General features: G+C 39.0%; 1 protein-coding gene across 3 annotated transcripts in view; it reads right to left on the bottom strand.

Moving 5' to 3' along the window:
• Positions 1-25,778, bottom strand: part of furinb (furin (paired basic amino acid cleaving enzyme) b) — an 80,096-nt gene that overhangs the window by 44,363 nt on the left and 9,955 nt on the right. The window lies entirely within an intron of this gene.

The following is a 25,778-nucleotide window of genomic DNA, read 5'->3' as shown; positions in this document are numbered from 1 at the left end:
CATACAGAAGCAGCACAGTGTATGAATGTTTGGGTGAAATATTTGTCACAGACTCAAATCAGCCACAGTGACACAAACATACCTTTTCAAATTGTTATTTCTCCTTTAGAGCGTCAACATTAATATTTCTTAATGACAACAGTATCTGAGCAGGCATTAAAATCAGCTGCATGCTGAGCACCAAACAACAGACAGACCCAATAACAAGCTGTTGAATATAGTTAGTAGGCAATTTTAGGGGGAATGAGGGGGGGTTGTCATCACCCTTGTTAGAAAAATAACAAACATGCATCCCACTGGTTAACCACCCACCTCCCCGTCTCCATCCCCCGGTAGCCGAGGGGTTGTTTAGTTGAATGTCTCGTCTGTCTGACTCATTTATCCTTTATCTGAATGAGGTTTATTCAAGTTAGAATCTATGGCACTGAAATATCAGTAGCCTTGCGGAGTTTTGATGAATCCCACTGTATTGTTAATGCCCCACTGGGTCTTCCAGCTGAATGTATAGCAATACAGGGATCAGCTATTTCTCTCAGGAGTTGGTAGAAACAAAAAGCAGAGATAAAATATAAAGTGATAAAAGTGGACTGACATCGGCAAGTTGGAAAGAAACATGATTTCAAATGACCTGTTATGTAAAGTCATGCACTGTTTAATGATCACTTATTGCAGGTTGCATTTTTTTACATGTCATTAACTTAATTAAATAAAAAAAAAAGATATATTGTATTGCTTTGTTATAATACATATATTGGTAGTTACTTAATTTAAAAGTAAGTAATTTTGTAAAAAAAAAAAAAAGTATGCACAGGCATGCTGATTCCAGAAAATTGCTTTTTAGCCATTATAGGCTTTATCGTGAAGGCTTAAAAGTTTGGCTTATCTCAGTACATATTAGAAGAGAGAAAGGCTCATGTGAGCTGGTCATTTTGGTTTGCTGAGAATGCAACTGCAGCTTCCACAATGGGCTTCCCTCTCGTCTGGTGGACTTTGCAGGAGTACATCTGAGTCTGCAGGCATGGATGCCAAAACAGAAACCTCGTACATCTGTGCTATTATGTTCATTAGTACGAAAAAATATATCTCTGTATCTGCGCCACAAGAACTTGAAGTCTTTTTTTTTCTTCTTTTTTTTTTTTTAAATGACAGTATTTATGAACCGAGATTTGCCTAAATTAGGTTCATCTGATGTGAATGTCAAGTAGTTCAAACTTGTAATTTGAACAACTTTGAGCTCACAAGCGTGTGCACTTGTGTGATACAGATGGCTGTGGGAGTCTAGACGTTGGCTGAGTTTGAGTGCAACTGACATTAAGATCGCTTATCAAAAGCTTTCTGTCAGTCTTCAAGCTATGTAGAGCATCAAAGAGGCATCAACCAGCGCTTGCTTTTTTCACCATTTATTCAGCCCACTCACCACATCACTGTTTTCAGTTCGGATTTATATTTCTCTAATAATTCTTACCTACCGCTTACTTTTGGGCAATGAAAGTGAAAGGACAGTGTTTACAGGGGGGTGTTCTGATTCAGAGGTCATACTCAAAGTATTTCTCTACACTCCAGAGAATTTACTCTGACATTATCAGTCAGAGTCGGTTTTAAGACTTCAAGGTGACTGAAAGCAATGTCATGGTGTGTCTCCTACATCCCATATTCTGCCGTGCCCTGTTCTGGTCCATGTTATGGTGCCTGCCTTGGTCACCAGCCACCTCCAGCCACAGTTGTTAGGTCAATATTTCCCCGAGGGGATTGGCTTCAGATCAGTGGTGTTGAAAAGAAAAATGCAGCAAGCTTTCACTGGGCTGTAACCTAATGTTATTTCACATTGCAGTGTATATGCATACAAGTGTTTGGGCAATGCTCTAATTTCACAAACGGATTTGAAATAAGGGAAAATTTCCTTTTCACTCTCACCAGGCTAGTGAGGATACAATTATACACAGGACCTGTTGAGAAATGTACGTGAAATTTGTTCCGCGCCAGGAAATCTGCAGTTGTCTCAAGTGTCAGGCGACAAAGTACACAATAGAATATAATTTTTCTTATCACCAAACTGTAATTCTGCAGAGAGACTCAAAATAATTATCATATTCAGAGAGGTGGTGGTGCAGAAACTGCAGAGCATCAGAGTATGTGTGTGGATTCCAGTCGACTCAAACAAAAATGTGTGCATGTGTGTATGTATTCGGCATTGGGACCGAATACAAATATTAAGTCTCCAGCATGGGAGCTTAAAGATCTACTTCGCTGATATTGACTGTGACAGAGTTCCGCATTAAGTGTATTCCCTTAAGCTTGGGAAAAGTGCATAGAGGCAAATCAGGCTTATTGGAATTGCCGTCAATCAAACCCATCTTTCAAAGAAAAACACTGGCGTCGATAGCTGGTTAGAGACACAGCAGCAATAATCGTAATTAACTCGAAACACAGAGCACCTTAATTCACAGCCTGTGATAGCTTACATAATCCCACTAACCTTGATGGAAAATGCTTCAGTAGGCACATAAATGTGTGAGACACACAATGCTTCTGTGAACTGTAGAAAGATACACAGACATAGCTTCTGTTGCACATCTGAGATAGAAATGTCAGTGGCTCATTGATTACCACACAGCCCACCAGTCCTTGCTTCTCTTTCGCTTTCCCTTTTGTGCATGTTGCCTTCCCTTTTATTCATGTTGCTTATTCACAGAAAACATATGAATGCAGAACTCTACAGAAATGGGTGGTTTCTTTAACTGCATACAGCTTATGTATGCAGCAAATGTGTTCTTGTGTGTTGGAATGGAGTGATGTTTGCTCTTAGGTTGTTAAAACAGTTGTGTTGCTGGTGGCTTCTGAGCCACTGGGCTGCCATCTTTTGGTCTAATTGCAGCTGAAACTCAGGGGGTTCCGCTTAGTGGAAGCAGCTCATTATTTTACTCTGAAATAGAGGCTAATTGAGTGTTTTCTAATGAAGGGTAATTATTTGTTTGCATCTTAGCAATAATTTTGGATGTTGCCTGCCTTGATTCTATTCACCAGCTCAGGAGACTAGTTGTCTTGGGAAAAGCTGAGCCACACAAAAAAAATAGTTTTTAGCTAATCATGTGGCTGGAAAGCAAACATTTAACAAAATGCCTATGAAGACCGTCGCTCCAAGAGTTGTGAAATAACAAGACAGAGGCAGCATGAAAGGCGTGAAAACTGATATGGGCTATTGAATACATGTTCTTCAATAGAAATAAAATAAAGGAGAGTTATGCGAGCAGCTTTGGGGAAAGCACAAAGACCTTGAAGGTAAAGAAACATTAAATCATGCTATGTCCATCCAGACCTATTCCTATTCTGTGGGAGTAGGACACAGTGGAATATGGAAGAAAGGAGGGAAATGAAAGTGAGGCAGTAGAAAGAAATGTATCACAGCAGAATAGATGAATGGAGAAGGTGGTAAACTAACTAGGAAATAGCTACAAAAGGCATGTGTCACTATGCGAGCAGAAATACAGAATCCCTACTGATGCCTGACCTCTGGTTATACCATATATTTACACAGTTCTGCCTCTGCAAGTGACCACAGCCTAGATATCTCAATCATGGACGGTATCACCCCCTGATTCCTTGCCTGAATATACATGGAGTATCACAGTATCTCTTGTGTTTTAATGCAGTAGGCTTACATTTAAATTAGACCAGAAAATTACAAGTTTATGAATCTTATGCATTTGCTGCAGATGTAAAAAAAAAAATGTAGAAAAGAAGCATTCCTGATGTAGCTTATCTCTGTGGTGTGAATTTTCAGAAAACAGATAAGGGGCAGAGCAGGAGACGGGGCTTATCAAACACCACAAACACACACACACACACACACACACACAGGTACATCATCATTCAGCCAAACCTTGCTAAGAGAGGCGCTGATACATCCTTCTAGCATCTCGAACTCACAAACACGCTGGTGTTTAAAATAATTCACACACACACCAACGATTTTGAGCTATGGCCTTTCGAATGTGAGACTGCAAGAGATAAAAAAGAAGTAAGGAAGATTGTGTGTATGCGTGTGTGTGAGTGTGTGAGAGAGAGACATAGAGAGAGAGAGAGAGAGAGAGAGAGAGAGAGAGAGAGAGAGAGAGAGAGAGAGAGAGAGAGAGAGAGAGAGAGAGAGAGCAATAGTCAATATTTCAGATCTTTCCTTGCCTTTTTAATTTGAGATTTATCCCACTGGGCTGATTCTTAAATCTCAAACCCCTGTATTGGTTGCAGAAATGTGCTAACCAAATTAGTACAAATTTGACTTTAACTATGCTTTACCACAGTGTTGAATATTTATGTAGTCAAGGGGGAGTTGAATCCTTTACTGCTTGCAACTGGGCTCTCCTTGTATTGGTAATATCAGTAATCATACTGTTAACCTGCTCTGCTATTATTGGGCAATGATGTGACGAGCCCAGGGGTGAAGGAAGCTATAGGCATCACTCCATGAAATGGTGCTGTTACCATTCATTAAGTAAGAAATAGAGAGCAGAAGAATACAGCAGACAGAATAGATGGGGGAAAAATGAAGAGAGCATGAGAGAGACTAGCACAGGTTCAAATGCATTGTTAAACAGAATCTTTGCTAGAACTGAGGCCACAAGGGGCCTCTTCCTCTTGCTATGGGGGAGAAGCAGGTGAAGATGTTATGTTTCACGAAAACAACATAGCGGAAAGCAAAGGGCTGAGATCAAACTAGGTTAATTTTTCAGCTGTTGGGAGTGGGGTAGAGTAAATAGACTAGGATCATCCCTCCTTGGATCCGAAGACACGATGGAAACAAACGTGTCACTGCAGTAAGTGCATCTAACAAAGAGCCCTGGCAGTGAAGTATAGCATTATGCAAATTAGGAAAATGAAAAAAGAAAATGCTGGGGAGTGTTAAAAAAAAATTATATGGCAACTGGAAATCTTCAGATGCAGATATGTTACACGGTTTAGTATTCAAAGATGTTGGGCTGCACATGCACAACCCGAGTGCTGCTGGCCTTTAGTTAATGCCTGAAGGCAGTATGTTGTCATGATTGTCGTGTCATAATTTAAAAAGCAATTCTGCTCAGAGGTGACTGGTACACAAGCTGCTGTCAACTCTGACATGAAAAATAGAAAAATACATAAAAAAAACAAACATTTCTCTTTTCCTCCTCCAATTATTTATGTAAGTAGCACCCTTATCCTCCTTGAGGACTTTGTTTCAATCTTTTGTCTACAGGGTTGAGCCGGAAGAAGCACAATTTCCCAAACAATGAAAACCCTGCAACTTGTTAGTACAGAAACTACAGTCCATGAAAAATCAATGTGAAGAGCACTCATAGGGTTGTCCTATTGATTTTTCATAGACTCAGATCAGTCAATCTGTCAATGGATGCAAGAGGGGAGACAGACACACTGAGAGAGGCGCCGTGGGTGTACAGCTGCAGTGATGGACTACTGAAGGAAATGTGCAAAATGTCCTTTGCCGAGTATGTGTCCTTCACTTCAAGGGCTCAGCTCAGGAAAATGGAAACCGTCAGCACCTTCAGACATACAGCAAGACGATGCAACCCTGCTGCATTAAAAAAAAAAAAAAAAAAAAAAAAAAAAAACCTGGAGAGAAAAATCACCTTAAACTCTCGCTGGGACATCACAGAGCGACGCGGAAAAAGTTGCGTGGCAGAACACCTACTGACACACCCACGCCTCTAGAGCGCTGTCTTCCACTCTGTGTGTGATGAGGTCAATAAAAAAAGACAACTCCAGCCTCCAGCTGTCGCCTCCGGTTTGTTCCTCTGACGGCGGCCTGCTATGGAGCGTCAGGATTGCGTGAGGCTGCTGGATTATTAATTTGCAGAGCGTAACTCAGCCTACTACTTTTTTTTCCACTTCACCTATGCTGAATTCCCTGGTGCCAGAACAGCTTCTGTCAGGCTGCATCACATTATTTTTCAAGAACTGAAGTAAATAGGTTTCACTTCCATTTCCATTCAGCTCTTGTCAGTTTAATCCCCTTACTCTCTGTCTTTCACTCCCCCCCCACCGCCTCCTCGTCTGGTTCCATCTATTTATACTGACATGTTCAGTGCTTACATTTCATCCCTCTCCACATGTTGAGACCCATATTAAAATAATTGGCGTCTTCCTATCTGTTCATCATAAACTTGACGGATTCAGATTGTATGTGAACGCATTACAAATGACCACATCTACAGTATCTGCAGTGTTCCAGGACCTCCTGGATTCTATCTTTGTAATGTCTTCCTGATGTTCAGCAGTGTTTCTCACCTTACCTGCACCACTTCAGCATTTTGCACAACACTGCAGTGGGTCGAAAGGCGTAGTGGGTTAGGTACGTGACTGGTAATTCAGCAGCACATTGCAATTTTGGCATCAAGATTCTGCTGTCTGTCTGCTCAGGGTCATTATCCCACCTCTATTCTTTGGTCTTTCTATCATTTTAACAGACGGAGGCACACATCATATCAACGTATTCAGAAACTACACTGACCACCTTTCATTTTTGAGTCAGTAGTCATTCTCCAACAAGTAGCCACATCTAATTGCAAAGAAAAAAAAAATCAATTTATTTTCCAATTATAGCAACAATGCAGCAAGACAGAGTGAAGATTATTGTCTGATTCCTTTCAAAAAAACAAACAAACAGCAAAACAAGCAGTATTTTATAATGCAGACAGAGTCTGGCATTCTATAAGCACAATGCGAAATTATACTTTGCAGTATGTGGTTACTGTCTAGACCATTGCTATACATTGTAATAAATGCCATTGCACAAAGGAACCATGGTAACCGCCAGACTTTCAATATGTTCAGAAATGTGAATTCAACATAAAGAGAGACTTTCCACTGATCTAATCACACCTTTACAGCATCCTTGGGCTGCAGTATATCAACACCTGACTTTCCACCTCCCATATGACAATATTAGTTTACTCTGACTGTACATCATGTTGGGGTGCACTGCTTTTCCTACACATGAGATAGGAAGAGCTGATTATTTGGTCATAACTGTGACGGCCCCTGATACACTGGCTGACCATGTAATGGATTCCTTATCTCAACCTGTTTCCATGCGTGGTCAGCAATTAGCTTGTTCAGTCAAAAAATTAGCTGCCTTCTGTCTTTCTAAGTTCACACTTGATTCAAAGTGCTGCGCAAAAAATACTGTTATGCAGCCAAATGAGTTAATAATGTGAAATGACAGCTCAATTTTCTTCTTCTTTTAACCTTTGAATTTGTGCTATCATAGATCTATGGCTACTGTACATGCACGATTGGGTGCACTGCACACCACACTATAATACTTCATAGAATTTATAGTTTAATAATATACCAATTAAATAATTGCATTCAACTTACATGTCTGAACATGTTTTCTATTTCCATTTTATCCTAGTCATTATAACTTATCAAGTCCCTATGCTGCAATGATTAGCACTGCATCTATGTTGAGGACATTGTGTACATGTCCGTACACGTCACTGTATGTGAAGTGGTTCAATAGATTTCACTCGGTCTTTGGAGAAAAATCCATATGTTAATTTTTATTGCAAAAGCTGCGATGGGTAAATTACTGCAATACATATCTAGTCTGCTGACACACTACTCCAATAGCTATAACAGTAGATCATGAGAAAAAATTCTCCTCATGGTGCCGAGCTCGGGTAGTTCGGGTGAACAGACCTTGGAAAATCTGCCTTTTCTTTTCATGCGGCACATGCTTGGCATGAACTGCAAAGCATTCCTAACTTTATATCTCCTCTCGATATGTTAACAATTATTTAAAAAAATAAATAAATCTGTTTTGTAGAACAATGCCATTGCTTGTGTGTGATGCGTGATTATTTTCAATTATTTTTAATTGCCCTGAATTCATTTGTTATGTGTTTATTTATTGTGTATTTGCTGAAAATGTCTGAGAAAATGCAGAAATGCAGGCGCAAAACTATAAAATTGAAAGCTGAAGATAATCGCTTAAGCAATGCTAAACATGGCTTAAAAAACTGTTGAAATGCAGAACCTCCAAATTTGAAAGCCAAAGCAATTTTCTGAAACGATATTGAAAATGGCAGAACCAAATTCATAAATGCAGAATAAAAACTTTGAAGCTGAAAGTTAAAGGATACTGCTGAAAAATGCAATATGGGTGAAGAAATGAAAAGTAGAATCTTGTGAGTTGAAAGCTGAAGAAAGTTGAAAGATGAAGGAAGTTAATGAAAGAAACTGTTAAAATGGACAATTGAAACTTTGAAGCTGAAGGCTAAAGGATATTGCTGAAACAATGCAAATGGTTGAAGAAGTGAATTGTGGAACCTTGCGAATTAAAAGCTGAAGGAAGTTGAAAGCTGAAGGAAGTTGAACGCTGAAGGAAATTGAACGCTGAAGGAAGTTGAAAGCTGAAGGAAGCTGAACGCTAAAGGAAGTTGAAAGCTGAAGGAAGTTGAACGCTGAAGGAAGTTGAACGATAAAAGAAGTTGAAAGCTGAAGGAAGTTGAATGCTGAAGGAAGTTGAACGCTGAAGGAAGTTGAACACTAAAAGAAGTTGAACGCTGGAGGAAATTGCTGAAGCTGTGCAAAAAGGCAGATAACCCCCCCCCCCCCCATGTAGAATCAAACCTGGGTAGTTAAACGCTGAAGGAATTGTTGATACCAAACAGCTAAAAAATCTTCTTACTGACAAAAACTGTAATCTGAACCAGTGAAGTAATCTGAACATGACTGTGTCTCTATGTCAGTTAAAACATGCTTATTAACAAATGTCAGATCAAAGCAGTTAATCAGTAAACTGCTTTCAGCTATGTAGGCGACACACAGGCAGTCACCATGGAAACAGTTCCACACCTGGGGGAGAAGCCTCTCCCATTCATAGGTAATGGGTTTCACGAGTGCCAAACAAATGCTTGCCGTTTCCAAACGCTTCGTTTTATCGGAAAAATTACCCCATTTTAAGAAGAGATTTGTTTTTTATTTTTTAAATCCAAAAGATAAGGAAGCATCTGCTTAACTGCTCACAATTTTAACATTGCAGTCAATGGGGAGTTAGGTGGAGTTTCTACCACATGGAGGCAGATTATTCAAAAACCCCAAAAAGTCAGATTGTAATAAGACACATACTGGGTGAAAGCTAACAAAAATGCCTGCAATTTGGTGTATAAATCATGCTGGTAGAGTTAAATTGCGTGGGCGATTTGGCATTTTACAGAGAAAAACTCCTGAAACCAATTTCAACCTGGTACATTCTCGCGATGACATCACCCACTCTAACTGGCGCAACACACACCCATTATAAACTGAAAAATGGTCCAAAAACTTTATGATACTTCAACTGATCTCATTCAAAAACTGTAGAAGATATCAAAAAACTGTCAGGTTAATAGCTGAGGGGCTGTTTAATGTTTGAATGGTGTTTCTAGGTGAAAGTATGCTGAAGGAATTACATTTTAAAGAGGAGGCAGTTTTAGAGTTCAACATTCTCTCCATTCATTTCAATGGCAAAAGGAAATCATAAAATGCTTAATATTTTAAAAAGTAAAATTAGCAGAACAAAAGTTGAATAATAGCTGAATTATGTATGATGAGCTGAACATTTTGATCGTTGAATGGTTTCTGCAGCACAAATGGTGTAGAAGTAGTAACAGGCGGAAAAATGACCAAATCGCTCCATTGACTCCCATGTTAAAAAAAAGCTGAATATTTAAAAAAGTATAAATGTCAATTGTTTTAAATGATAAAGTAATACATTCCTCTAACATTTCTTACTGAGCTTGTGAATACCAACAAGTGCCCTTGTATAGAAAGAAAAAGACTGTCATGACTGTCAAATCTACACCTCCCCCTATTTCTTTCCAAGATACAACATACATGGGCCATGGAACTAGAGGAGCACACTGACTGTAAGAGTGGAGGGGTGTGTGCGCCTTTTAACAAAGCCTCATTCAAATTCATGGAACATTACAACTGTTGCTTGAACCCTCAAAAGTACAGACAGTTGAGGACATCAAAATATAGTGTCTTCAGACTTTGAGAATTGAGGGTCGCTGTCTATTGAGAACGGGAACTTGAGCTTTGCATATCTTCACGACAGACTGAAATAACTTCTGTAAGGGAGCCGGCTTTGTGCCCAAATCTGATGGAAAAGTGGAGTCTTTTTACGCACTGAATTAGTATGTCTCATGGCACAAATCCAAGAGATGCACACAAAATCATATCATACATGTAAATATATATAAACAAACCATATTTTATTAAATATAAGCCTTATCCAGGAGTCACTGAACACTTAACTCTTCTGCCATGTCAATAATAAGTCTCCAAAGTATTAAAAGGCACAGTTGTGTGTATAGGAAGTTTTGTAAAGAAGCAGGCAACATCAAGGCATCGTTGTCCAGGGTGAAGACAAGTTACTGCCTTGATGATATTTCACACTTCTTTTAAAGGGTGAAGAATAAAGTAAGAAAATACAGCCACCGAAATAGAATAGTACACTGTATTTCCATTTATAGCTACGCTTATCCATGCGTGAAATCCTTACCTTTCAACTTACACCCACACCAGAACTGACAGCGCAGAAGACATTGTATGATCACTGTTTAATAATTTCTATATTTCTATTTATTGTCGTTAAGGCATGAAACCCCTGGTGTGACAGTATTGCTGAGACAATGATCAAAACAACCAGGCATAAATTACACTGTTACAGAGAGCTTTCTCACTTGGCATTGAGCAGCACCAGAAATGCTGTGCTGCTGTGTGCTGTTCAAGGCCCTGCCCTGCAAAGAGCGTGACATTTATATCCAATTCATCTCAAAATAACACGTGTGATCAATAGAAGTAGGGATTTACAGACTAAATGCCTCTAATCCTTTTACAGCTAATCAAAAACACTGTCGGCAAACATAGAGAAAATGTTAATAATCGGAATATAATTCAAAGAATTTGGTTTGCAATAAGGGGAAACGGTTCAGGCTGAGCAGCTTTTTTTCTTCATAATGTAAGAGTTTAAAGATATAATATTACAGCAGGGTATATAAATCTAATGCGGCAGAAACACAAGCACTAAACCACCACTCATATTTTCTGCGTGGGGTGTATGCATTTGTGTGGCGGCACTGAAAACATAAGAGAACAGAGCACTTACTATAAAGGACTGCTGTGCAAGGTCCCATGATAACCTTCATAACAATGATAAATGGCTGAAGCATTCTGCTATGCCACATCAAGTGACTCGCACATTTAGGACTTTTCCGTAGGATGAGAACATACAGAGAAGGATTCCTGCTTCACAGAACAGGGAGATTAACATCTGGGGACAATTATATATTTTTTTAACCTTGTTTTGTTTTTCAATTTTGTTTCAAACAACCATAACAGAGCCAAGGACATTTTCTGAGGGCTGGTTTGAGACAGCCTGGTGTGCTGCGCTGTTACCTCTTTCACAAGCATCAACACAAAACAGCAACAACGGAGCAGTGGGGCTGAACGCTATTAGCTTCATAATGAAAACCTGAGGAGTTTCAGTCATTCTTTACAGCTTCTACGATGCATTCAACAAATCATTTAAAAGAAATCTGCTCAATTGCGTATGGCCATGTCTCAACAAAACATACTCCACTACTTTAGAAGCATGACCACATCATGCCATGCTTTCCATGACAACAGTATCCATTTGCCTGATAAACAGACACAAACTATTTTCTTCTGCATAAAGCAGAACTAAAAATGGATTCAGCACTACTCTAAGTTGGTGTAGCAAAATCAAAGTATGTACAATGGTCAGTGAAAGTACTTGCAAGTAAAACTGTTCCATTGCCGAGAGGTGTTGTCTGGAAAATTAAGAATTTTGTTTTGCAACATTCCCAATCAGTTCTAGTGTACAAGAATATCCTGCAGCCTCCACTGCGGTACAAATGCAGCACAGATGGAGGTTAGATGCATCTTGGTGGTGGGCTATCGGTGGGTACTTAACAATAGCTCTACCATTGTACACAAAAAGTAGACATAAATAATGCAGTCATCTTTCCCATTATAGTATAATGTAGACTAGAAAAGTATAGTGCTTGCTGTTCTCCCCAACCTCTTAATGAGGATGTATTTAAGTAGTGGGTGCATTACTCCTCAGCATAACCCATTAGTAGATATAAATAAACTTGCTTGTCCAGTAATTGCGATGAAACTATTAATCAAATATGTTGAAACGTTCTTTCTTTTATTAGAGCTGCAGAACAGAGTCTGAAACAAAGGTATATGTTTTAGTTAGCGCACACTTCACCTACAGAAAAGAAAGTAGGTTTTCAGACAAATGGGAGATTCTGTACGAAGTGGAGTAGCCCTGTAGAGACCATTCTCCACAGTCGCAGCTTAAATTACTCAATATCCGAGACAAACTCTTTATCAACAGCTAAGAGCCCAAAGGTTGTCCTACCATTTGAATGAAACAACCTTGATATGTTCTGGGTCAACTGCTCCATTCTTTCATGTCAAGATTTATTTTGGAGAATACAATTTGAAGAGCCTCTACATCGTTTAAATGTTTGAGAGAACTGCTCATGCGGCACCACAGTCGGTCTTTGCCGACAAAGAATTCTAAAAGGAGAATGAAAATGGGGGTGAACACAGCGAAAGTATTCTGCATTCATCCTCCGCTGTGAATGGTATTCTTTCCACATGGCAGGCGCTCTTTCTACATTATTCAGGCTGTATTATGACTACTACTCACAATTCCCATCTCTGGGTACGGAGCTGCATGGTAGCACCTCCGCATCCACTCATACATAAGAACTCTCTAATGGCTGCACATGGATCATTAGCCACTAATTACACACATGTTAAGATTTTGATTTAAAATCCATACCTTCATTTTAAATAGTAACAGGAATCTTAATGTACTTTCTATAACTCTTTTTTTTTTTATCAAATTAAATAAAAAGGGTTTCAGCCACACGTAATGAATGACTAATGCTTTTCACTTGTATTGGAATAATGTATGAGCCACTGTTCACAGTAAACAGTTATTGATGATAAACTAATCCACCTACTTTCTGTAAACTCTGGGCAGAAGCTACCGGATCACTAATATTGCCCGAGTCAGGGAGGCCCAGCTGCCTTGTTATTTCACCATCACTCTTTGTCTTGTCTCTGCTAAATCGGATCAGTCTGCAATTGACCAAGTGTTACGCTTCAGTGGGGAGCCTGATATCTCCAGCCTCGCAGACCTTTTCACGTTTCCATTCTGCTTTCCTCAAAAGGTCATACTTCTACATTTACAGCAGCACAAAGTACACGATGCTCCGCACAACTTTTGTTTTGACATCGTGTCAACTTGTCAGACTTTTCTTTAGGGATAAGGAGAAACAGAGAGAACAAAACCTAGCTGTGTACGACAATGAACAGTCTTGGTGCTGGCTGATAAATGTTTCACTAGATTTTTGTGCTACTTAAAAGTTACTCAAAAGAAAATTAATACATTATTTCTTCCTCCCACACAAAGCCTTAAACACACCAGAACACAGCAGTGAGGTCAGGGATCATGTTCCGCTTAGAAAAACACTGCTCCATGTGTCTGAGGGATCCCCCCCCTTTCTTAGATTAAGGTAAAATAAAAAAAGATAGCATGCTGGTTGTTGATACAGTAGATGCACTGGTATCTTGTGTTCCACAAGCATCAAAAGTGTGAAAATCCATAATTGAATTGGCCCATAACATGAAAACCTACTTTTCTTCTTAGTTGCGTTTGTTAGATAAATCAGTTGCCACTTTGATGCATCAGAATTGGGCTGAAAACTTATGTTGTCTGGGGAGCTTGATGTGAATGTACGATGAGGGATTCCAAGGCAAAAAGTGTACAAATTATTTATAAGTACAGAGGCCTATCCCCCTTCGCTTTCATTTATAGCCAGTGTTCCCAGTAAGTTTCTGAAACTGTGGCCTGAATGCTTTTATTCAACTATAATATATCATCACTGCTGGTGTAGTTTTAATCAATATGTCTTCAAATTAAAAGGAAACTTGAATCGTTATGCATGCACTGCAGACTTTAAAAGATGAACCCCCGCTGAATGTATTTTCATAACCCTCTTTTATCCAAATTAACTCTGTGTACCAAGCTTTGATTTCCATTTCATAGGGTCTTAAAATATTCATGCCAAATTGACTGACAGCATGTTGAGAAATCACAAGAAAAATCCAAAGAATTTTACGGGCATCCAAATAGGTTAAAACAAATCAGAAAAAGGAAAAATAAAATGCTACAACAACAAATAAAACATAACATTATGAGAGAGTAATCCAGAAGTATGAAACATTTCATGATACAGATGACAGAAGTTCTGGGGTTCTCACAGTGGGATATAATACTGGAAGAGCACGCATTTGATCTCTCACTGATATCTCCAGGTAACAAATCTCTTTTTTCATTCATTCCCTCCTTATTCCTACAAATATTACATTTTTAATAGTATTTGCTCCAAGCTAGAATTGGAATGGTCCCATCCTGTGAAAAAAGAGAGGAGGTGAGAAGAAATGTAATTTGATTGTATGTTTGCGTGTGATCCTATGGGGGGGAGGGGGAGGGGGGGGGGCAGTGATTTCTGGAATCGAAACAGGGTATAGGTTTAGCATGTTAAGCTGGAGGTACATGACATGAATGACTGTGGTGCTATGGGTGAGCTACCATTTTGCCCGCATTGCTTGAACAGTGCTGTTGTTGGCATGCAGAATGCTTGGAGGTGATTCTCTGTCTCAAGGCCGAGGCTGTCTCAAGGCCTGTGCATTTTACCCTGCGGGCATGAGAGGGGATGAGCGACGGAGGTCTGCACTAGAAGTGCAAAGAAAGAGGAGCTTTTATCAGACATGCAAACATGCTTAGCAGGTGTGTGGATTGCCGGCTTGACAGCAATTCTATCTAATTATTTGAGCTGGTAATTTGCTTCTGGAGGACTCGGTTTTCTGTATTGGAGTGCTGAATATTCAGAATGACAATTTGAGTAGGTAATAATTATGCAATTGTTTTTAGATTCTGATTAAAAAGAGAACTATAACAGCTACAATTATTAAAGAAGTGTGTTTACTTTAGATCGCCTCAACAAGGTTGAGCACAAATTTTACTCTGAGCAGTTGTGTTTTGGGGGAGCAGTGGCTGTAGCAGTGACATTAGCAGAAGTAGTCATAACATTTACTGACAGTGGCAGCAATTGCAGTGGCAGTAATGGCAGCAACAATATCAATGCCAGCTTCAGCTGTTCAATCCTGGCAAATGAGTGAGTATTTTATTTTCAATTTGATTATTGCATTTCAGAATGTTTCATACTGATTGTTGTTGACACCAAATAAAAGATAACAATATGAATCATTCAGAGATATGAGACATTTCATGGGAGATGACAGAATCTGGGCATACAGCAGGAAAAACTGAGAGCTTCCTAATAGCTTGTCTTGTGTTTGAAGTCACAGTCAAATTCATTATTGTTTGTACACTTGTAGGGTTTGGATTTTTCATGTTTTAGCATTGGAGGAATACATTTTATTATCTTCACTGCAGAAAAACATTGAACATGTCAACACTTTCAAATGACACACATGGAATCATGGGGAAAACAAAACAAATGTTGAACAAACCCAAGTACTTTAGATTCCTCAAAGTAGCCACTGTTTACTTTGGTGACAGCTTTGCACACGATTGGCATCTTCTTAAACAGCTCAGTAGTCGTCACCTGGACTGATTTTTAATGAACAGGTGTGCATTGTCATAAGTTTAATTGGTAGAATGTATCACCTTTTTAATGTGTCTAAGTCCATCATTTGTGTTGCGGTAGGATTCATAAAAATCCACACATAAAAATCCATATTTGATTACCTTTGTTATCCTTACCATGGCAAGAAACGCTTCACTAAGTAAAGACAAATGCCTGTCTACTTTAAGTCATGAAGGTCAGTCAGTCTGAAAACTTCCACGAAAACAGAACGTCTCTCAAAGTATAGATACACAAAATCATCAAACACAATGATGAGACAGGCTCTCATGAGAATTGCCTCAGGAAAGGAACACCAAGTTCATTAGAGTTAGCAGCCTCAGAAATCAACAATAGTCACCTCAGACTAGATCCTACATACTTCTCAGAGTTGAAGTATCAGGCACATCTCAACATCAATTGTTTGGAGCAGACGGTGTAAATCAGGCCTTCACGGCCTGCAAATACACCACTACTGAGGTAGACCATCAGGTCAGGGCCATGAAACATAAAGAATGTACATGAGACCAGAAAAAGTCTGTACTTTCATCTGATGAGTCTCCAGTGTACATGTTTGGCTTCAACTGCTGTATTTTTGTGAAATGCAGAGAAGGTGAACAGATTGTATCTGCATGTGTGGTTCCCTCTGTGAAGCATGGAGGAGGAAGTGTGATGGTGTGTGGGGAGGGGGGGATTTGCTGGTGACACTGTTGGTGATTTATTCAGAATTTAAGGCAACACTAAACCAGTGGGATTACCATAAAATTCTGCAGTGACAAAGCCCACCTCCAGGCAATGTAAAGGCTATTTAACCGAGGAGAGTGATGGAGTATTGCATCCGATGACCTGGCCCTCCACATTCTCTGAGAGGAGTTGGACCGTAGAGGGAAGGAGAAGCAGCCAACGAGTGCTCAGAATATGTGGGAACTACTTCAGGACTATTGGAAAAGCATCGCAGGTGACGACCTTATGAAGCTGTTTGGTAGAACGCCAAGACTGTGCAACGCTGTTATCAAAGCAAAAGGCGGTTACTCTGAAGCATCTAAAATTGGATTTAACATATTTTTGTTAACTACAATGTGTTATTTCTTAGTTTTGATATCTAAAATAATGTTCCACAATGAAGAAAATAGTAAAAACAAAGAAAAACACTTCAATGAGTAAGTACATTTTACTGTACATTTGTTAACTCTCCACTGTGTTGTGTTAGAATTGGTTTAAAAAAATTCTGTCCTTTTCTAGTTGCCTTTACTTATGTTGCCATTTGCGTTAGATGCTTATTTAAGAAACCAACTGATGATAAAATGCTCAATTAAGACTAAGCTGGAAAAATGGGGATTTGACAGTTTTGAGGAGCTTTTTCCAAAAGCTAACCTTATCGAACACAAACTAAAATCTCCAAATTCACCATTAAGGTCTATCAAAATCACTCAGTCTCAGTAAAGCCCCAGGGTTACAAATACAATACAATTATAGACAAGAAGAGATACCCTTCCATGCAATATGGAAGGGTATCTCTTCTTGTCTATAATTGTATTGTATTTGTATTTCCATGCAAAATCTGAAACACAGAGAGCTCAACAGTAGCTTCACAAGTAGGATCCCTGCCCGTGACTCACAAGAACTGTTTATTTGTAATGATACCTACTCTAGGGCTGGAATTAAGATTTAAGAGAGAGCTGAACAGTTGCCACTGTGCTCTTATTTGATGTTCAGCTGTTTTTACTCTCTAAATTTCCCCAAGGAACAGCAACTACACGTACAATTATTTAAGATACTGACATAGTAAATAGGTAAATAAAAACATGTATAAGTGCAAGCAAACAACAAACTTTAGAAAAATCTGAGGTTATACATCAAAATATGTTCATGTCGTAACCAGTCTCCCACAATATGTTGCTTACACAGCATCATGCTATAAAACTCTAAATGAATGCAACATAAAATATCTGAAAGTAAAATATTTTATCCAAAGAAGAATACAAGGGAGAGAAACTGGTGGCCATTGTGGCTGAAGCTAAATAAAACTGTATCTACATTATTCCCTGTGAGCAAAAGTGAGTGCCTTACAAAATAAAAGTTCCATCTTCAATTTACTCCTAACCATAAGTCAATAATGGCCAGATTATGAATGCGAGCAGTTCTAAAAAGCTCTCCCTGAAGAAAAAAGACTCGAATGAAGGCAGACAATACACATGCATGGCTGGCTTCATATCTCCAAGTAACAGAGGGCAAGCAGCCTGATGGACTTAATCCTTTCCCACAAACTTCATCTATACTCACTGGTCTTTGAGTCATCCAGCCACCCTCTCTACTAGAACAACCGATCATTATTCTGCAGTCCAAAACCTGCCAGCAAATTTATTACCAATGCACTGATAGTAGCAGGCGTAACTAGAGTCTGAGTTTTATAGGTCAGATTCTAGAGTTATAAAACATCGTTTTCTGAATCTTTTGAGCAATGACTTATGTCTCTCTGGCAAAGTACCAACCCATTTCCAGGAGACATTTTTGGAAACAGCTAAATGCCCTGTGGCTGCAGGCTCCATATAATGAAGTGGTACATTCAAATGAGAGACAGCTCAGGGACAACTGAACTTAACTCAGATCAGTAAACACTGAAATAAAGTAGAAGCTTGAGGATTAAGAAAGGTAGGAGAGGGAGACAAGGATCAGAGGAGTGAACGCAGGTGCAAAAAAGAGAGACTGACGGGGGACCAGACCTCCAAACAACCTGCAAATATTGGACATTTTAAGACAGGACAAGATTAAAGAGGATAGGCGGTAAACATGGCAAAACGCTACTGGGAAATGAGAGAATTGCGAAACAACATTTCCCAGAGGATTCTATGGGGTAAGATAAAGAGAAGACGATGCGCCTATAAAATCCCTCCAAAATGACAAAAAAATAAATCTGTGTACACTGTTAGCACATTTTACATACTTCAAAGTATTAACTGACTACTTCATTTTCAAAAAAGATAGGAAAACAGAGAAGCATACATAAAAGACCCATCGCTTTCTTAAGAGTCTCATTTGAATTCTGTAATTAGGCACAAGTCACAGTTGGGAGTTGACCACTGTGGCCTTGAGATGTAGGATAACGCAGGAAACTGTATTGCCCAAAAATAAATCCCCTCCATCCCCCCCGAAGTCAATCTGCCGGAAATAATGTGCTGTCAATTTTCTCTCCATGGCAACCTAATGCCAGAACAGGCTGTGAAGTGGTGTGCCAGTTTGGAGACAGTCACCAGGGCTTTAGAGTGTAGCGCTGAGGCAGTGAGCAGGAGCAGCAGGTTGTACCCATCCGTAAGATAACCATCACGAAGACAAATCTGGACACACGCACACGCAACTTTTCAAACCCTTGCCTTAACATTACACCAAGTTTTTACCCTGAATTGTAATAGTTTACTTTAATGAGAAGTTGCTTTTGGTCAAGAGTGTCAGGTGTCCTCACAATATAACTGCACACCGATTTACAGTATGTCACTTTACCAGGAGTAATACAAGCACGCACGCACGCACACACACACACACATACGCAGACACAAAACAAGTCAGGTAAGGGCGGGTAGAGAAAATAATAGAGATTTGTCATGCTATCAAGTCATGTTGACAGGAACCAAGGTAAGTGGTTAGGTATTTAAAATATGAATAATGTCAACTGTGAATAAATCCTTGAATTAAGAAATTATTTCTACAGTAATGTTTTCATGTTAAAACTCAAAGTAAAACATTACATCACTTAATTCTGCGACATAAAGGGCAAAATAAAGAGTAATGGGTAATGAGTAGAAAAACTTAGATTATAGTTTATGTTACTTTTGGATATCCTCACTTTCCTCTTTTGTGTTCATAGGAGCAAGGAATTTGGTTGACAGACTGAACCAATCCTTTAAATCTTGAGACAATTTTTTTCCACTCAATCATGCGGTGAAGCTTTACAACCTCTGGTCAGACTTTCAAATGCACTAATTAAAATTCATCATAGACTTCGGAATGAGGCAGCGTCTGGGTGAAAAAGCTGTGGCTTGCAAATATACGCAAACTATTGCAGCAAAGATAAATGTCTTAAAAATCATGAGGGATAAAAATATCTACATTTAATGATTTTTTTATTCACCAAAAAGGGCTCTCCAGCCCGACTGTTTTTGAACACACTGAATGAGAAACAAGCGACAAAATACCACTTCAAACTAACATGGCCATTCAAGTTCACAGCCACTTTCATTTTACAAAGTGTTTGTCAACTTCAGTTTTATGGTAGCATTATTTCTGCTTGTAATGCTTTAGTGTTGGATTGGTACCTATGGAACTGGTTTGTTATAAGTGGAACATTAATGAAATGATGATTAGGATGTTGTTGTAAGCATGTCTCTACTTCGGTTGATGAAGTGATTTGTAGTTATAAGTCTTACACTATCTTACACATCAGAGAATGATCTCTAGTCTGACTTTGTGAGGTTTAAAAACATGTTTAATTGAAGAAGAAAGAGAGAAGGCAGGAACTAAGGGCAGTGAGCAAGAAATAAAGACACAAATAAAGAAACAAATTAAATGTTTGTGACTGAAAATGGGGGCTCTGGGGTCTTCCTGTAATTTGGGGGATTTTGGAAGCTCATTACATTCAGTTCAAAGATGCTGAGGATGAGATGGTGCTGTGAGAGCAGAAATTAATTAAGGCAGTGTCTGTCAATCAAGCAATGAATTAATAATGATGAACACAATAAGAGTGATGACCTAGCAAGCTGAAAATATTAACATATGAAAAGCAAAACTGCAAAGTGCATATTTATTCTCTCCACTTAGAGCAAAAAAGAGCAAACACAGAAATACAGTATTTATAAAACACAATGCGATGTGTTAAATGCCATTACAACACTGCATGTACTGTGCTGCCAGGTTGCTATTGACCCCAGAATATTTCATCTTATTATCAGAGGTAAATCAAACTAAGCTTCACTCATCTTCGTTCGACCTCATTCAAGAGTTGCTCTGCTTTTTTCAATTTGTTTATTTTAGCAACTCCCTTAGGGCTGTGATTCTCATCTGCTGTAGCCTGAACACCCACATTTTTCATAGTCATTAAGTTGCAAATAATTTTTGCAGTTTTGGGCCATTAAAACTCAAAACAAATAGTGCACAATACCTTCATGTAAGAACATGGAAAAACAAGTGCAACAAAAGTGAAACTAGGGCTAAAACCCAATGGAATAACACGGCAGACTTATCTTGAACTGCATGCATAAAGCTTTTCAAACACGGTTAAACGGGTGATGCTCATTAAGTTTTAAGAACATACAGTGCATCCGAAAAGTATTCACAGCGCTTCACTTTTTCTACATTTTGTTATGGTACAGCCTTATTCCAAAATGGATTATATTCATTTTCCCCCTCAAAATTCTACACACAATACCCCATAACGATAACGTGAAAAAACTTCTTTTTTTAAAAATTTTTTTTACAAATCTATAAAAAAAAATTAAAATCATCACTGACCCCTATGAAATAAATATGAAATAAAAGGCAGACTTGTCAAATCCTAACCCTGTTTTTAAATGACAGCTAACTTCTAAGTTGACTTTAGTTTTGGTCATTAATATGATAACAATGCTGGCAGCAAACGCCGACAGAAAGCATGCTGCGTCATAGGAAACATACGTCTTTCATAGTAAAAGCACAGCATCAGAAATTCTGTCAACTTTGAAATAAGTCTACAGAATTTTTTTCCCCTCAAATTTTTCTTGTTCATGCACACATTTGAAATCTTTTGGGGGGCAACCCACAAATTGAGAACCATTGTTTTAGGATGTACCTAGTGCAGATGAGTCCAAGGATACCCAAGATTTGTTTAAACTTACTTGCTTCTTCACAGTGACCATTAGAAATGATCTAAAATGTCTCTTCAAAAGTGATTATTTATTGTGGTGACAAAACTGTAACAAAAGTAAAATGACAAGTACCTCTAAAGTACTTAAAATGACCTATAGGACAATAGTTTGACTGCAAAACAGCTAGGATTTCTGGCAAGAGACAATCTTACTCTTTCTTACAATAATCTCTTGAGTGCTAGAATTATAATATATTAGCATCTCTTCAGACTCTATCTACTGAGATTCATTAGTGCCAATGGCAAGACTTCACAGCTTTTATTCAAAGAGGCACTCCCGAGTTTCCCTTTAAAGCCCTGTGGGAAATAGAAGACAGCAAATACTGCAGGTGCTGGCAGTGCCTGTCTACATGCTGCAGAACTGTGCAGTATGAGTTTATGAGCGAGACTACAGTGTTCAAATGTGAGAATATGAACACCTCGGAACAGCTATGAACGGGAGAGAAAACAACAGGGACAGAATATTTGTGTGTGTGTGTGTGTGTGTGTGTGTGTGTGTGTGTGTGTGTGTGTGAGTGAGTGAGTGAGAGAGAGAGAGAGAGAGAGAGAGAGAGAGAGAGAGAGAGAGAGAGAGAGAGAGATGTTCCTGTTATGAAACTATTACCTTAAATAATCAGGTAAACAAGTAACTGACACACACGTACACATAAAATAAGACACGTCTCCAAAGCGCACTTAAGGCAAATAAAAGCATTGATGTTGTCTGATGTATGCAGCCTATCTGACAGAGCTCATTTTGCAAATAACATTCAAGTAGAAAATAATCAATCTCCTCACACCGACAGCACTAACACCCTTTTTCTGTCTTAAAAGCATCAATGCCATTCCTTTGTGCACTCAATGCTGATGTGTTGTGACCATCTCCCGCAGCCACCAGGTAAATCGATGACAGAGAGAAAATGAGTGTGTTAGAGTTAGATATATTTCATGATTTTGTTTTGTTATATTTCCTGCCAACAGAGCTCGGTGAATCACATCAAGAGGGAGAAAGAGAACTGGCCAGTAGGTTTGTGCGTCAGACAGTTGGCGGAATATCATGTGCAGAATAATGGACAGTGGTCCACGATTGCATTACATTCCACCTAGCACGGAGGGTTTGTGTGCGTGTTATGGAAAATTGGATTTTGAAAGAGTATTGTGGTATCATCAGTCGGCACAAAATAACCGCAATCAAACATTTTGCCTGTCACCTGGAAATGACCTGTTAGCTGTGCAACACAACAGCCAGCAGAGTGTTTTCCTGCTACTTTTGAAGAGGGCCACAACCAGTTGAAAAGACAATGGGAAGGTGGATAACAAAACCTAGTTTCAGATTACACTGTATAATCCACATGTTCTGAGTGAGTTAGCTATAAATAGACAAGACACCCTCAGCCCTGGATGGATGGATATAGAAAGAGAGATAGAAAGACAAAGATACATGGAGTGAGGCTCTGGCATTAGCCGTCGACTCCAGGGTGATTCAGTCTGTCAACGCCTACAGAGCCTGCCCATCCTCATAAAAACAATGATTTTGACTCGGCTCACCGAGAACACAACATGACATTTAACTCAGGAACCCTGGTCTGGAAGTCCCACTCAGACACAAAGCGTTATTGAAAAAAACATTAAACACATTACTGAGGACATAACAGAGAAACAGATATAACAACGTCCTGTGACAACTTGTAAAATGTTGATGCACACAAGGAAGCGCTGATGACATTTACACTTAAACCCTGGTATTCAGCACGCGTACAAACACACACAATACACTTTCTTTCCTTCATAGTCACTCAAAAAGGCTGAAACATAATAAGTGAATCTGTGGATACATATAGATGCACTGAGACAATAAGGCATTCTAAGCGCTGCAGTGAACAAATAATCTTTTACTTGATGATCCCATAATCACATTAGTGATAAAAATCCCATTACCTCCTGATTATACCTCAGCCTCTTTGCTCTCTACAAGTGCCCTGTACAAAAACCACCAAAGATGATGGGAAAATGACTAAGACGTTTTCCCTCTAAGCCCCGAGCTCTGCAAAGCCTTTCCTTACCCATATACTCACATAACCCACACTATACTGTCAAAGCGCAGATACTGCACATAGCCTGCAGATCATCACTCTCTTATAGCACCCACTCAGGGACAAGAGACTAAACTAAAACTTATTTTGGTGCCTCTGTTAAACAATGAGTGAAGATGTACTCCCACAAAATCTAATTCCAGACAGCAGATAATACTAAATTTCAATCTTTTAGTCACCCAGCACTCAACTGAAGCTTTTCAGTCCATAACACCAAACCACATTTCCTTTTATTTTTTTGTTTTGTAAGTCTTTCCCACATGCTCTTCAAGCCATCTTAGCTATCACCATGTGTCTCATTTCCACTCCTCTTCTCTTCTTTTTTTTTTTGGAACTGTTAACTGTCTCAATTCATTCTACAGTATTTCCTAGTCCCTTTTTATTAATCAGTCTCAGCTTCTCAAAATGTGCAGGCCTCTCCAGTATATCCTCTGCTGGAATAGTTTATTTTACATCAGAACTGCAAAAAGAAGCTTCTCCATGCACCAAGAACCAGATAGAGGTTGTCTGGAGTAAGATTGAGCCCCTGATTCAGGGCCCACTTTGTGAAATGGGGCTACACTCCTCTTTTACTCTCCGGGAGCTGAGCCGCTTTATGTCACGTGCACTGCATTGACGACCTGCCATATAGCATCAGATATTCCGCAAAAGAGAATCATTTTTGAGGATTCATTCCTATGCCTTCTTCCAGCAACTCTTCTTTTGACGCAATCACTAATTAAACAGAAGGTAGAGCTGAACACCTATCTATTTATCTAGTGGTATAACAGGCAGAGTAGAGGCCGGAAATGTCTTTGTGGTTGGCTGAAATACAGGAAAGAGAAATAAACAGAAAAAAAAAAAAAGCGATTACAGTTTATTTAGGGAAAGTGATCACACAAGGGGAATAGGAGTGAAAGAAGTATTGCATCTTTCTGATGTGTCTAGAATGCATATGCATCATTTTAACCAATTTACTTAGACCACAGATTGATTCTTTATCTCGAATTAACAGAAGCAATTACAAGTGCAAATCTGTTAGGGACCAGCATACCTTTTCTTTCACTGCAGTACAATAATTTGACTGTTTAAGACTGAAAGAACAGCAACTGTTCAGGTTAATACCAAAGGAAGTTCGATGTAAAGTTACATGGATATGATTTAATATAATAGGGTGGAACGGAAAAGACAATTTATCACTGAGAAATCTAATCTTATCCAGATTATCATAAACCCATGTGACAACTGTTTGCTACCATAAAAGGGACTAAAACATCTGGTTCTGCTCTCCAGACAAAACTCTATCTGTGACGAAATTAAAAAAAAAAAAAAGCAATGATAAGCCCGAATTAATTTTGCAAACCTCTCTTTCAGAAAATCCTCTTTATTTGAGGTGGGTATGGTTGGGATGGGAATATGCGGAACCCCCTACGCATATTCCAAAGAAGTAATCCAGAGGGCTGTTCACTGGCGTGTGTTGCACTCCGGCAACTCCACAAAGACACATACAAATGAAGTTAAGTCTCATGCGCAGCAACAGGGGAAAGAGCGGACCAAATAGTGACTCACTGTCAGTTGTGGAGCACACATATAAAAAAGCTTAGTCTTGGAAGCCTTTTGATATTCAAGGGACCTAACACACCACTGAAAGAACAATACGTCACTCCTACTCCTCCCTCTCGCTTCCCTGTTCTTCACTTCTTCTGACATTTGTTTTTCTTTCCACTATCTGAAAAATGTGTGCCACAACAACTCAATTAATTAAAAATGTCTTGGCAAAAAAAATAGTTTTTAAGTGCTAGCAATAACATTAAACTACCTTTATCATAATAAAATATAAGAACCTTCCTTCAGAACCAAAAATAACAGCCTTATTATTCCTGTCTAACTTTATTTCTAACACCACTCTAAACACAACTGTCTGCCAGTGTGTTAGAAATTCAGACATGTCCCACTTTAACTACAAGAAGAGGAGGAGGCCCCACTTAGACAGTCCGCTGCACAAACAGGATGGCCTGCGGGTGTCATGTCAGGCTCTCTGATGCTCAGCTTTGATGTCCAATCGTTTTCTAACACTGATGTTCAGCTACTGTACACGCT

Source organism: Brachyistius frenatus, unplaced genomic scaffold (genome assembly GCF_029030835.1).
Source record: "Brachyistius frenatus isolate BFR_SWC_R1_liver_20210118 unplaced genomic scaffold, ASM2903083v1 Contig_39, whole genome shotgun sequence".
NCBI classification, from domain to species: domain Eukaryota; kingdom Metazoa; phylum Chordata; class Actinopteri; family Embiotocidae; genus Brachyistius; species Brachyistius frenatus.
The sequence above is the reverse complement of the archived record's forward strand: the minus strand, read 5'-3'. Positions and strand labels throughout refer to the sequence as shown.